This window comes from Carettochelys insculpta, chromosome 1, assembly GCF_033958435.1.
Source record: "Carettochelys insculpta isolate YL-2023 chromosome 1, ASM3395843v1, whole genome shotgun sequence".
Taxonomy (NCBI): Eukaryota; Metazoa; Chordata; order Testudines; family Carettochelyidae; genus Carettochelys; species Carettochelys insculpta.
This window is the reverse complement of record NC_134137.1, coordinates 28,290,940-28,306,460: the sequence shown is the minus strand read 5'-3', so window position 1 is coordinate 28,306,460 and position 15,521 is coordinate 28,290,940. Positions and strand designations below refer to the sequence as shown.

Below are 15,521 nucleotides of genomic sequence, written 5' to 3'. Positions count from 1 at the left end.
CCCTAAATGTCTTCTAAGAGCCCAGTGAGCAGTGAAAATATTGGTAACATGCTAGACAATATTGACATCCCGTGATCCATCAAATTCTCTTTCGGTACTGGTCAGGTCCTGAGAGTTCTGGACTAGAGAGGTTCAACCTATAATTATTTCTTGTTTATGTTATCCTTGGTTTTGCTGCATTATTTTAAAACACATATAAATACGATGCCATTAATAACTGCAACTATAGCTGATCTGAATGTTTGTTTAAGACACAGCTGGTTTAGCCTTTGTGTGGAAATGAAGTGGAAGTCTCTTTAGCTGTTTTACTTTAGCTGTAGCACTGTTCCATTAGCATTGTTCTTGCAAAAAGTATTCAGCTGTTCTTTCATATGATCTGTTGCTCAGCCATCATGGTTCAAATGCTCACACCCATCTGCACAGAAAGGGGAGAGAGGAAAACTATTAGCTGCCATAATCAAGCAGGAAACAAGATTACGGTAGATAAACAAAGAGGAACAGTTTGACTACTACATGTGCACTATGCCTCTGTGTATTTGCCAAGCTTTCCACTTAAACTGATGGATACTGGGTGGGGTTGACAGGCTACATGGAAGACTGTCAGAACAGTCACTTGACTATGCCATGATTCTCCTTTCAAAGGAGTACAATTGAAAAGGCAAGTATCTGCTGCCCTAAGAATGACCCCTTTTGGAAGATTCCCAGGCCTGCTGGCAAAGAAACAGTAACATGACAGTTACTGAAGCTGGCTATACTGGAGATGGAAGGGCAGGCCTGTGAAGAATATGGAGACAAAGCACCTTGATGCAATTGGCTTGTAATATATGGGACTCGGGCCTTTGGCACTTGTAGAATCTTGGCCTTTATCCACTCAGTAGTTCATGCTTCCTGCCCTTTCAAACGTGCTATTTATCCCTCTCTGAAGGAAAGCAAGGGGGAACAGCATGGCTGCACATGTTTCCACCTTCTCCCATTACCCCATCAGAGGAACAAACCAATCATCACACCTTTTGAATTATTAGAATTGCTTATTTATTTCCTTATCTTAAGCCACTGTGAGTCCATTACTATGGTAAGCTTTTGTTCAACTGAGTTTGTATCTACCAGGATGTCTTGCCTTATTCACTTCATTTGTGTCCTAATTTACAGAGAATCTATTGACTTCAGTTGGACTTGTGAGCGCTGATCACCTTTATGTCCCCTTTTACACTTATCCTATGGAGGTGTTTCTTTGTCGCCATCCTCAAATTTTCCAAAGCCACTAAGGCTCACTTTCAGAAGTCACTTAGGTGCTTTGTTCATGCAAACCTAAGCCAGCATTGATTTTACCAGGAGTTGCTCATTTGCAATAGCAGGATTTGGTGCCTAGATGGACCCTCAGTGGCTGTGAGACAATGCAGGGCATATACTTGCAGATCTTAGAGAGAGAGAGAGAGGTAAAGTATAACTGATCACCTCCTTTTGGTTAATGGTATAGTATGTGTCCTGGTTATATTCAGGGTTGCCTTGTCTAGTTGTACAAAAGTTTTAAAGATGGCATAATTGGGATGATGGTTTGAAGTCTAAATAAAACAGATGGATTAAAAAACTATATTAGTTTTGTTAGAGTGATTTAAGCACATTCTTGCAGATGATAATACCAAATTAATCTGTGAACAAAGCTACGTGGATAAGTGATTTTTCAGAGCATTGTCAATTTCAAAATGTTGAAAATGTTTGAAATTGGACCAATAATTTTAGAAATGTTTGGTGAAACAAAAAGTAAAAAAACAATAATTTTGGACTGAGTGAAAAAAATATTTTGACAAAATCAAAAGCATTTTATTCCAGTCTTGGAATAAAGAATAATTATTCCCTGCATGTGACTTTGCATCCTGCATTGTTGAATTTAAAACAAACGAAATTAAAGGAAGTTTTTGAATAAAGGGTTGTTTCAGACCAAAGAATCAAGTTTGCTGTTTAGAAAGTGTCAAAATGAAGCATTTTGTGTTTTTTTTCACAATTTTTAACCCCATCCATGAAGAAAAAATTGCCAAAACAAATATGATTTTGCGATGCATTTCTTTGTGGCCAAATCTGCATTTTTCACGGAAACAACTGTTGGCCTAAAAATTCCTCCCAGCTGTGTTTGCAAATTTTCACAATTAAGAAAGAGAGATATAGAGAGGTGATTTTGATCATCTGTATTAAAAAGCATTCAGATATGCTGCTGAGGAGTATGTAAAATCGACAGTGGCCAATGTGCATAGGGGCTGATGAGCTGTGGGAAACCAATTGCTGCTACTAGACCTGGGCCTTCTTCAACCTATACACAATTGGTTATTGCTCCAAGCGGCTGTCAGACATCTGCAGATTAATGGAGATCTACTTGGTCTCTATATGCTGCTGTTCCGGGAGAGGATCTTAGCAGCCTTCTGATCCTGGAGGCTGCACAAAGGTGGTTCAGGAGTCTGCGAATCTAGCTCTGAACTTGCTGGAAATTCCCTCTCCATTGGAGCTCTCCTTATTTCAGTAATCTATTTAGCAGGAGTAATATGAAGGGACTGATGCGTAGCTCAAGATTGATTCTATATAATCTGTTCCCCTAGCTGCTGCTAGCTGACAACATATATCTGTTCCCACTTGTTATTGTCTAAAGATGGCTTGTTTCAACGTAGTAGCATTTGTTTGACTGTAAAAGAGTCGATGGCTTGTTGCAGCTCAGTATTTGTGTCTTATTGGCAACTATGGCATGTTTATCTGGTAAGCTACAGTGAGCAGCAATATTCCTGGGAGGCAGTTTAATCAATGCGCTGCACCTCAGTGCCCATTAGTGAGCTGATAGGCAAGCCCAAGGTGTGTGGCAAAGAAGAAGGCCTAAGGCAAAGTTCTTTCATCTACACTATTGTGCCACTGTGAACCTAGAAATGAACACCATGTGTGAGGTACGGCACAGAAGAGGTTTCAGAAACTGCAAAAGACATACTGAAGCATTAGATACTGTCTAGTGGTGATGTATTTTTGTGCTTTATTTCTGTGAGGAAAAAAAATATGGCTTTTAAGTAAAGCTTGAAAGATGGCTTCAAACCATGGGTGCTGGAGGAGAGGGACTAAATTATGAACCTGATTACGCATCCACCCAGGGAAGGCAGAGTCCAAAGTGACATTTCAAGCCAGTGCTTAAATCCAGTGTCACCCAGCCTTTCTGGAGAAGTAAAGAGAAGCTACTCTTGGTCAAAGCTCTTCGTCCCACACAGGTAGGTGGGCAGAGGTGAGAACTGGCTGGAGCTTTGGATCTGCCCCCTCTGTACATGCCAGCTAGTGCAGGACACTCAGAGTGGATGGGTGTCGCAGACTACACCAGCTTTTAAGCTAATTCACTAGCCACAGGGAGATCCTCCCATCAGGGGTTTACTCTCTTTGCCCCCTCAAGTTTTTGCACACAAGAACAGTATTAAAAAACTTTGTGAAGCTAATCTCTTCACATTGTCAGTAGTAACCATGATAACTTTGCCTGTCTGTGACAGTATTCTACAGAGATGAAAGACAGAAAAGCTCTCTAGTGCTTTTTTATTATTATTATTTAATACGCTGAACATATTTTAAACACTGAACAAATATTTACCTCCTAGGTCCTGTGGGATTTGAATCAACCCCAGCTGAATTCCAAGTATAAGAAATTATGTACTACTTTAACTCTGTAATTATTCAGTTTAATAGAGATGTATACACAAGGCTGCATCCATCTGTGCTTATTGCTTGTATCCTCCTCAGGTCACCAGATAGAAAATATTGCACATGGCACTGCACAGAGTACAAGAAACACATCCATGAAACAGCTTATCTGTCTGCAGAACATATTGCAAAAAGAAATAAGGAGTATTAATTTTGTTGGGTTAAATACATTTATTCTTAGTTAACCAGCTACATTAATTGGGTTGATTGGGTCAGGTACTGGCAATATCAACATTCTGCTCCTTGTTTTTTAAATACTCATTTCTAATAGCAGAAGTTCTGTTTCCTACCCTGCATCTGGCATTTATTGTTTATTCCTCCCCAGTGTAAGTCAAGACTCTTTTTTTGTTATTTGAACAGAACTTCTACAGTAGCTGCTAGCAGCTTCTACTTTGTGCTGCTAATCCAGTCACCGTGCTGCTCAAGTGTTATTTTGCAGCAAGGCATCTCTCACTTGAGATAGACTAACTGAAGGTTAGTTAATTGAAGTGTCGATAACTCCAGTTCATTCTGCACTGAAAACATAGCCTTCGTTTCTTTCCCCTTATCCATACCCAACACTTCTTCACCTGGGCAGCTGAGGACAAGATTGAGCCTTTACTCACATCGATTGATCAGTCTAATAGCTCTCACAGAGAGAGTACCAAGCACAACATGTCACTTGATCTGTTGGAGCCAGTCCTTCAGCCACCTGCTGGGCAGGCTGCTAGTGATGCTGGACAACCAATTAGCGTAGTGCACTGCAGCCCAGAACTCCTGAGCGTTTCACCAGGGTCATTCTTGCGTGTAGCTGGGATTACAGGCCCATGCCACTGTGCCTGACTGAGCTATAGTATTTATTATTTTTCTATATTTTTATTCAAATCCACTAATATATTGCAGCTGGCAGTAGTTTCCCTTGCAACCTCACTACTCTGCTAATAATTCTTCCAAAAATAGTTTTGCTTTCCTCCCTGAACAGTTTTAAGATATTGCCTGGACTAAGTATTGGTTTGAAACAAAACAAAGCAACCATTTCCTTAGTAAATTATGGCTAGAAAATGCCCTTTGACATAGTCTGGAGAAAACAGCAAGAAGTTCTGTGGCACCTGTAGACTAGTAGATATTTTGGAGCATAAGCTTTCACAGGCAAAGACCCACTTCATTAGATGCAAGTTTGGAGAAGAGGCCTTAGGCGGAGTCATGCTTCAGACCAACTCAAACTCAAACACAGTTTTTTCAGGGCTCCCTCTTTGGACTCTGTGTGTGTGTGTGTGTGTGTGTGTGTGTAAAACTGAAAATAATAACATCCCTTTATAAAGTATAGGATACTTCCTGCCTCTGTATCTGTCCAGCTCCATTAGGTGGCATGTGGGGATAGGGAAGGAAAAAGGCTTCTGCCAACACTCCCACTACCAGCCCTCTCATTTCCTTGCCTCGGGAGAGCATGGTCCCTCTGTTCCATTGAGCATTAAGGGGATATGATGGGTGTAAACTTAATACAGTCACATAAAAGAGGAGGGAACTGTACCCTCCTGTACCCTCCTGTAGCCTGTAACACCTCCCTTGCACACTATGCTTCCTTGTCTGGCTATGGCAGGGATAAGGACACTGTAGCCCTTAATTTGTTGAAAGTGCTAGATTTTGTGGTTCTCAGTATGCAGGCTGGGTTGTACCTCAGAAAGAAGTGGCATCTCTCTGAAAGAAATGGCAGAGTGTGTGACTTAGTCATGCAGGGAGTGGCTAACAGAGTAGGAGCATGTCAGCCCTGCAAGTGGGAAGTTGGACTGATCTCAAGGTGCTTGGCTGTGCCTTTGTAGGGCCATAGTAGGCTAGCTGTCCATGGGTAAGGTCTGGCCGAACACACATTACAAAGAGTGGTCTGGTCGATAGCTACACTGGGATAGCACTCAGGAAATCTGGTGTTCTTTTCCACCTCAGCACCTGATCTGTTGGTGATCATGGGCAACTCACTTAATGCTCCCTGTGCCTCAGTTCCCTAACTGTGAAAAGGGGATATCTCCCTGCCTCATAAGGGTGTGGACAGAGGAGCCAACAGCCTCAGGGTTTCCTGGGCAAGGTGTATGGGGAGCAGCTCTACACTCCCAGAGGGAGTGAGGCCTCAGGGAGAAGGGGTGAGGAGGGATAGCCAGTCCTGAGCACTGCCTGAACCATGGAGTGACAGCCCGCAACCCTCAGAGCCACATGGAGCACATGGCACAGCACTTGGGTGATTATCTAGAGAGTCTGGGGCTCCAGCTCACACTGCTGCTGCAGTAGCAGTGATGGCAGCTGAGCCCCATCACTTTCAATTGCTGGGCCCTTGGGCAACTGCCCTCTTTCTCCCCCTCATCGGCAGGTCTCAGTGTGGGGAGGATAAATTCGCTAATGAGGATGTGTCGGGTGCTCCAGCAATGGACAACCACATAAACATAGAGAAAGAATGTGATTGGCTGAGGTGAAGGGCAGAAAGGAACAGCATGTGAAGAATTTAGCGGAGAAAAGCCCGGGTTTTTGCCTGAAGGGGCCACTCCAGAAGGCAAATGAAAGGCCAGCTGACAGGAAATTCAGAGCTCCATGAGGTATGTTCGGTTAAGCATTAGGGATGGGGATATTGCAAGGAAAGCTTGATATCACTGCTCAAAGATCAAAGCAAGATTGCTTATCTGAGGGAAATGACTTCGTCTTGGTAGTTTAAAAGAAGACCTTTACTGAGAATTACAAAATGTCTGTATCATAAAGAAAGGCCTCCAGGCAGCAGGTTTAGCCATTTCCTTCCACAAAGAGTTGTCAGCAGGGTAGTTCACTGTCACAGCTAACACGCCTGTTTCCATGTTTGTAAAAGTTCCTGTGCCCAGGGACTGATTGAAAATCAAATGAGGGTATGAGATTATGACATTTGGCAGCACCAGAAATATGTGCAGTAAATTCTTTTTTACTACTTCCTCCAGTCTGGGGAAAAGTGAAAATGTATCTCACTAATATTTCTAGTGGTGGACTGTGGTGTCATCAGCAGAAATGTGGAAATATAGTTCCACCCAGGTGTGCTACCATCCTGTTTTTGGGCTAAAACAATTGGCAGCTAAACATGGCCTCACAGTGTGTTCATGTAGCTCCCTGGTGAGTGTGTGCAACTGGAACCCTCTGTGCTCAGATACCAAACAAAGAGATAACAAACAGGTGGTAACGAACACGGTCCCCACACTAAATAAGATTGTCTGAAGACAATAATATCAGCATACTTATGCCATTAGATGATTATTATAACTTGAGGGGGCAGATAGGCATAAAGAAAGTTAGGTCACCAATTCTCCCAGTCCCTTTCAACAGCAGTTGGGGTGGGGGGGTTGGGGCTTTATTGTCCTGGTGCCTTTGAAAATATCCCCTAAAAGGAAGCAGCTTTTGGTCCAGTGATGGTTCTTCAGGTGCACAGGATACTGAGCCACATTGTTATCATTCAGCAAGAAAGAAATATGTGCTGAAATGGGCGTCATCTCCTTGGCATCTACAGGCTGTTAGCACCCACGCTGTCTACTCCAGGCAATGCCAGCCCTTGCTTTGCCTTTCAGAGTACCAATAGATGTACCCTAATTTCTGAGCATCTTTGAAGCATGCCTCTGTGGTGTCTACCCCTTTATCAGCTGAACACTCATAATATCGCCAGGTCTGCCGTCCCCAAGGCAACAGTGTACACACCAGCTTGGAGGATTTCACTCAGGATCAGATCCTTGTGTTATATCACAACACTGAGAGATAGTGAAAATAATATCATGTTAAGGTGAAGTTTCAAGTGACAAAGAGTAAGAATAATGAAACAATAAGGTATATATAAAACAAATTATAACACTCCCTCTAGAGACGCTAAAGTTAATAAAGTAATTACCAGTCTAAATATGCTTATCTGAACTCCAATGTCTTCTGTCATATTGCAGCAAAACCTGGCTGAGATATAGATTTTAAGCCTGTAAACACACTGTCCATTTACTACCTAGAAGCAGAATAAAGAAGCGTCTTCCTTGTCTGTCACTTTTACCGCTAAGGTTCATTGTTTGCACTCCAATTCAGGAGAACCTCTGTGACTTATTCTCCTGCCTTCATGCTGACTTCATATCCACTGCTAACTTCATATGTAACTGGTTTCTACTCTGTGAAGTTACAGTGCTTAACTAACATGTGGACCAACAGGCACAGGTAAAGAAATATCCTTTGTCTAGCAGAAATCTTTCTGTTAACTGTGCCTTAACCTAGGCCAGTGGTTTTCAACCAGTTAGAATTGCCCAAGTGTGCCATGAAATTTCATCGATTTCCACTCACTGTAGCTCTTTGCAGAGCCATTGGAAGGGTTGGGGTGGGGTTGGGGGGATGAGAAATGGTTGGATAGTTGGTGTGGAGTTCACCTGTTTCCCCTGCAGTGGCTTTTTGCAGAGCCACAGTGAGAGGAAAGGCCAACCCTGCAGGACCCCGTTCACACTGTAAGGCAGCTGAAATGCTGCTTCCTGGCCCAAACAAGCTTCTGGGAAGCCTACCCTCACTTCCTGCTGTGGCAAAGGGGAGAGGGTAGGGTAGAAGCTTATTGGAGATAGACTGCAGTTTAAATATAGGGAGGAGAGCCTGCTTTCAGTGGTTGTTTGTTTACTTAACATCCCTATCATGGCACTGAGCAGATTTTGAAAATGTATGTGTGCACGCTGTCCAACACGGTCTAGTCTGTGGCAGACTTGGACTATTAATGCATTTGATCCTTGGTTAGCTTGTTGTACGCACCAATATGTTGCAAACTTCTCCAGTAAGATTGCAACCATAGTATTGTAAGTAAATGTGACATTTTGGAGCAATTGATTCGACTGAAAAAAGTGAGTGTGCCATGGAATTGTTTGTCTCATTGAAGCGTGCCATGTTCCTGAAAAGGTTGGGAACCACTGATCGAGACTTTAGGAACATATTTTCAACGCACATACCTAACTTCCCTGACTTCTTACATAGGATTTCACAATGATATTTAATGTTCAGGACAACCTTGGCTTTCATTTCAGACCATAAGGTACATACCAAGATCAGGCTCATTACCAATGGGCATAAAAGGGTTCTTAAAGTTACTGGTCCCCACCCCACACAAACAAGGCTGGGATAAAATCAAGTTGAAGTGCACAAGTAGACTCAGAGAATGACTACCCTGCATTTTTGTTTCAAATTGAGTAGCCTGGTGATGCTTATGGAGATGAAGCTTACCTCAGAAGAGTTCAATTTTAAGAAAGCATTTGAATAGAGAAGGGTGTGTGTCTGTTATATTTGATGGCTACTTAGCTTTTCTTTAGTGTTAATATTTCTTTTATTTGCATTACCTCAGAATAGAGCTACTGAGAAGACTTTTGATGGGCAAATGGCAACTTTTGTGGACACATGTTGGTTTTGAGTAAATTTTGTTGGTCTAAGGTCCAGGATGCAATTTCTGGTAAAAATGGCAGAATGCTTAAAATCAGATTAGTCAGTAGCCTGGGCGAATGGGTGCTCCTGTGTAGCCTACAAAACATCGGTTCAAGTCTTTGCTCTTGAAATTTTGCATGAAACTGAATTCTTGTTTTCTAGACAGCTTTACCCCAGAGTCTGTGAAAAGGATTAGGGCCCCATTGTACGAGGTGCTCCATACATACATAAAATAACAGACAGCCTCTGTGGCAGAATTCCCATTCTGTGGCCTTGATCCTGAAAGTTGCCTCATATGGGCAAGCCATAGCAGATGGAAGGGCTAAAATAGAGAACAACAATAGAAACGTAAGCAAATAGATGCCAGTTATGTGCATCATCATGATTATTATGTAATCATGACAGCATTATTTGTTTTATTTACTTAAAACTATTGCTGTGATTTGATTTGTCCCCTTTTGTAACCAGGGATTGAAAGCTGGAATCACAAATGTAGAGAGGCTTTCCTCACCATTCATACATTTAAAATGATTTAGAAGTATTTAAAACACCCAACAGACTTGATCATAGAAATACTAGCTATGCAATGTAGCTTTATACTGGCAATTCCATTTTACTAGTATCTGTGAGTGATTATGGAAGAATCTCAATTAAAGTAATAAAAACTTCTGATTTGTAAACTTGAGATGTAATTCATTTCTCAATTACTCTGTTAAAATGACAAAGTAGCAAACATAGCAAATACATTTCCCTGAGTATGACTGAACTGATATTTTCTACTGATGCTGTTGTGTCTCCAGAGGTTAAGGCTGAAGGCAACTGATAACGTGGATGAAATACTAAAAACCTTTAAACTTCATTCTGGTAGAATTCAGTTCACGAAATACTTGAAAATACATTGTAAATCTTAGCAAAAAGAAACCATTTTCAGGAGCCTGGGGAGGGGGGATTTTTCTGCTCAAAGAATAGGGCCCAAACTGAACTCTTCTGATCTTTATCTTTTTAATTAGAAAACCTGCAATAAATAAGATAAACAGAGCAGTATTTTGAGTTGTGAAAGCAGAAACAGTAGAATAATATCACTGAAGAAAATGGAGATAGTCTAGGAACAAAGGACTACTTTGTCTGAGTAAGGTCATCTCTTCGCAGTAAAACACGGCATGTTAGCTAATATATTAAAGAACAAATTTTAAATAACACAGTATTAAACAAAATCAAGCCTGTAAACGAAATTGTGTTTAAAATCATGTGTGTTGGTTATGGTTAATCTTAGAGACTCACCATGTCTACCTACATTTTTATATACAACTCAGACTGTGCTTATGTAAGCTAAAGGCAAAATCATGTCTAACATGTTAGCTAACAACATATAAACATGTTTTAACATGCTATACCTTCCATGAGTATTGCCAAAATATAACTGAGGAGATTTGGCACAGCAAATAGTTTACCATATTGGCACATATTGTACAAAATAGCAAAATGTTCAGTGCACAAGCTGAATACTCAAAAATAGATTGTCCAAGCACAAATAAAACTTTCTATCTCGCCGAGCACTGCATTGTTATAGAATGTCAGAGCAGCTGCAATAGAGAAGTTGTGTTAGTGATAAAATATAAAATGTTGATAATTAATCCATACAAAAGTGACATTTCTCACAAAAATATATACACTGAAGTGTGTTATTAATTACTTATGTGTTAGAGCCCCAGAAAGCAGCACTTATATTTGGAAAATCCAGTGCAGTACAGTGAACTAAGATATGAACAACCACAATGCAAAGGCATCACAGAAGGTACTGTGTTCTTTTATTTTTGACAATGTTTAATGTTAATGATTAGATATTGCATAGGATGCTAATAAATGTATTCTAATATGTCATAAAAATTAATTTTAATCAGATTCTTGCAGTGATACTTAGATTGAGGCTCAGTACTGGTTCATCAATATGTTTCCTGTGGCTCTTTGCAGCATGTGATATTAAAATGGTGATTTAATTATTAACAAATCTAAGCTATTCACTGATCAGGATGTTTTTACTGTATTATTAACCTATTATTAAATACTTAGACAGTCCTTTTGCTGCAGGAAATACATATATAAAACACTGTAAATGAAGCAATGAACTCATGCTACTGTGGCTCTTTTAGGTAATCATCATCATCATCATCAACAACCACGGGCTCAGCACCCGTTGGTGTCTGATGCCTCTCTCACTATTTCCTTCCATCTTTCCCTGTCTAGTGTGGAATGGCTTAGTTTCTGTAGACTAGCTCCACATTGATCTACTATATCATCTACCCATTCTCTGTGGGGTCTGCCTCTTGTATTCAAACCGTCCATTATGCTGAATATCAGAGTCCATTATGTCCGAATACCTGTAACTTGTATTGTGTAACCTTCTGCAGTAGGATCTCTTTGGCTGTATCTTCCTGCATAATTCCTCCTTGGTGACCTTCTGCATCCGTCCTGTTCTCAGGATCTTTCTATAACAATTCCTCTCGAACGCCAATATTCTTCTCTTCGAATCTTTAGTTATCACCCATGTCTCACATCCGTACAACACGCTGCTGAATACACATTTTTCAAGATGCTCAACTTCATTCCAAAGCTGTTGCTTTTCTTTTCCAGATCTTTTCCGTTGCCTTCAAACTCACTCTTGCCTTCGCTATTTTAGTCACTATTTCCTTTGTACAGTCTAGGTCATACGTTCTGTTTCTCCTCAGATATATGAATTTCTCTACAGTTTCTAGTTCAATCTTATCTACACTGATTTCCTTCCTATTTCCTTATCTCCAAATACCATTGTTTTTGTTTTATCAATGTTCATAATCAGTCCATACTGCTTCCCTTCCTCATTTAGCATCTGCACCATTTTTGCTAGCTTCTCCTGATCTTCTTCAATTATAACTATATCATTGATGAACCCCAAGCAGTTAATTCTTTTCCCGTGCACAGATAGCCCTTCTACTTCTTCCTTGATCTTGTCCATCACTCTCTTTAGATGCGTGATGAAAATACTTGGCAATATCGGATCTCCTTGTCTCGTATCTCTACTCATTCTAAACCAATTTCCTAACTCCCTGCACATTCTCACCACTGCCTCCACGTTGTCACTGATATCCTTCAACAGCCATGTCAGTCTGTCTTTTAGGTAATGCTGATCACTGGTTTGGCTGCTGAACCACTGTGTTCTAATTTCACCACTCGCAGACTCAGAGGGTTAGCTGCATTAGTCTGTATCTGCGAAAACAATGAGGAGTCCTGTGGTACCTTAAAGACTCACAGATTTATCTGAGCATCAGCTTTCATGGTAAAACCCAATTCATCAGACTGAATTTGATATACTGTTCAAAAAAACGGAGGATAGGTTTGATACATGCATGTTGCTGAGGAGACAGGCTACAACATTCTCGCCTAAATGGAGTTTCCTATGTGCTGAATGTTTCATGCCTAGGTTTATTTCACTGCTGAAATCTAATCTGAAAAACATGAAAAAGTGAGGCCAGCTCTTCAACCAGCAGGACGGGACTAATGTTCCACCTATTTTTTCTGTCCATGGACAGAATAAATTTTGTTATGTGCACTGAGGCATGTGTAGAGGTACACCACCAGTAGAAACACATGCTGCTGGATGTAGACCCTTTGGACACACTGGTGAGGCATTTGAATCTCTCCTGGTGGTTGCCCAAGCGCTCAGCTCACAGGGAACACTGGATGGGACAGAATGTCCTAGTCAAGCAGAGATGGTAGAAAGTGTTATTCCCTGATGCTGCTACATGAGAGTTCAGCGTGACACTGACTGACCATGTGCCAGTTCACGACAAGTCCCCTAGATCTCAACAGAACACTGACAAATGGTTGGAATCAGTCTGGTTCACCTGTGTGTGTGTTGTCAAGACAGGTATTAAAATTACAAGAATATATTTAGAGTTCAGACTTTAGGAAAAGATTGTAAATTGCTGCATGCATTAATCTCATTTATAAATCTGTATTCCACATTATAATTTAATATTTGTTTGCTCTGTAATGTAGCCCACAAAAGAGGAAAGAGGCATTAATGAGTGTGAACTACTAGTCTCAAGCATGAATACCCATCAACACCAGCAGACTATTGTGGAACATCAGAGAACAAATCAGATGAGATGATCACAAGGGTCTCTTCTGACCTTAAAGTTTATCAAAGTCTTTGTTAATTGTTCGCCCCACCACTCTCAGTGGAGCTAGAACATTTTCAGGGAGGGGGTACTAATCTGAGGCCCATGTCTTGTTCTGTTAGCATCCCTCACCACCCCAGGCTGGGGCTGCAGCTCAGGGCAGCTGCGGAACCCCAGGCATGGGGCTGATGGTCAGGATCTACAGCAGAGTCCCTGGGCCCAGCAGCTGGGATCCCAGCAAATCCCCCATAACTTGAACCCTGCAGCCAAATCCTGGGGCCCCCTGAAGCTGGCATCTGGGACCCTAGGCTGCAGAGGCCCCTGGGTGTGGACTAGTGGACAGGCCTAGACATAGGGTGCAAAATCTGAGGAGTTCCACAGCATCCTCTACATTGTATCACTTTGCTACTCGGACTCCAAGAGAGCAAGGTTGACTAGGCATAAGCAAGAGAACCCCACTATTTAGCTTGATTAGCCCTAAAGGACTTAGAGAGCTTGCTTATGAAAGAGCTCTATTTCCTAAACTTATGACAATGCAACCCTAGAGGCACTGAGACGACTACAAGGGAGAGTGAAGTCTCCGCTCCATAGACAGGGCTGAGAGCCTGTGGGTTTTTAGTTTATGCAGCAGAGCACGTGGCTGTAGCCCTTAAGGTCTGTTGACCAGGGGATGGGTAGGATTATTGTTTTGGGTAAAAACTCACCAGTCTGACCTAAGAACCTCCAGGTTTACCTTCCACCATGGACCACAGGCATGTGAGCTCATCTGGAGGGAAGTCACAGGACCTGCAGATATTGTGTGAACACTACAATGATGTAATAGTAGCACATAATTTATTAAAATTAATAATGAAGTTTACAATCAAATATCTGAAGTAGTTACATGCAGATTAATTCACTCTGATTAGTTACATAAAAGATAAAACCAGTATAAAGTACAAATATGTGTGAACTAACAGCATACTCACACTCCCTCCTGATGGATGTGAGGAGTTGAAGGATCAGGCTGTCTTCCTATTTTTTTTTTTTTTTTTAGGAAAAAAGGGTTCTTTTGAAGATGGGGATTACTTTTGAAAGATCTGCGTCTCCACTGCTTTTCATCTTTCGAAAGAAGAATATGCAAATGAGGTGCCAGATACGTAAATCTGTGCCTCATTTGCATTTTTGATTTCCATCATTTGCATGCTTCTTTTGAAAGAGGAATGCTAGTGAAGACGTAGCCGGACAGTCACAAAGAGAAGCCTGTGATAGCTTGGAGTATCCATCCATACTGTCTGTGACTTCATGGTTAGGTTATTATAGTGCCTGAGGACTTTAAACTGATACATAGTGAAATCAAAGTATTTATTTCATAACTGATTTGAGCTTTGTACCCTGATTTTTATCAGTCTGTGCTGGGTTTTGAGACAGAGCGGCTTGACACTGATGAAGTCTTGGCAGGATTCGCATAACACAGGTCAATTAAAGTTATAGATCATAACCCCAGCACTGTTAACATTTAACCTTGATACTGAGAGTTTTTAAGCTTAAAGAATCAACTAAGTGAGTGAACCACAGACATATACTGAAGCAAGACTTTGAGCAGTTATGTAAAGAGAGGGGAATGTGCCATAAAAAGAGAATCCCACTTCAAGAGCTGAGAGCTTTGCTTATAAGTTCTCAACCAGGGGAGCCTGGCACAGAGAGAGAAAAGACCCTTTTGCCCAGACACTGCAGAGGAGACCAGTGTAGTGGAACTAGCCCGGTGGTAGTATCCAAAAGCCAGGAAGAACACAAGCTCCAGCACCTGATCGTGGAATTGCAGATCAGAGAGACTGAATCAGCTGCACAAAGCCTACCAGCCATACATAGAAAAAATTGCAGCAGTCAAAGACAGTGAAAAAGGTGAGGAGAGGGCACACAGCGGGAAGATGGAAACCCAAACATTTCAGCTCAAAATACTGGAGCAGCAAAAGGGGCTTCCCTAGCCAATGATTATGCCCCCCATCAACATAACAGAATGGGAGAAAGACTGCCCAATTTATGAAAAAACTGGCTGTATAGCGGAATTCCCATCCATCTTTAAGAGACCATATGAATGCACAATATCCCAGTGACTAAATAAATGCCCATCCTCTTAACCAGGCTAACTGGGAAAGTCAGACAAGCTTGTAATGACGTAGAAGAAAGTGACTGTAAGCGCCATATGAAATTTAAAGAAATGTATGGGAAAGATGCCACAGGGGAAAAAAGAGTTGCCATGGTGAG

At 41.4% G+C, this 15,521-nt stretch overlaps 1 protein-coding gene across 5 annotated transcripts in view; it reads left to right on the top strand.

The window, feature by feature from the left end:
- GRM5 (glutamate metabotropic receptor 5) overlaps nt 1-15,521 on the top strand; it is a 381,523-nt gene that overhangs the window by 161,780 nt on the left and 204,222 nt on the right. The gene's annotated exons all lie outside the window — the stretch shown is intronic.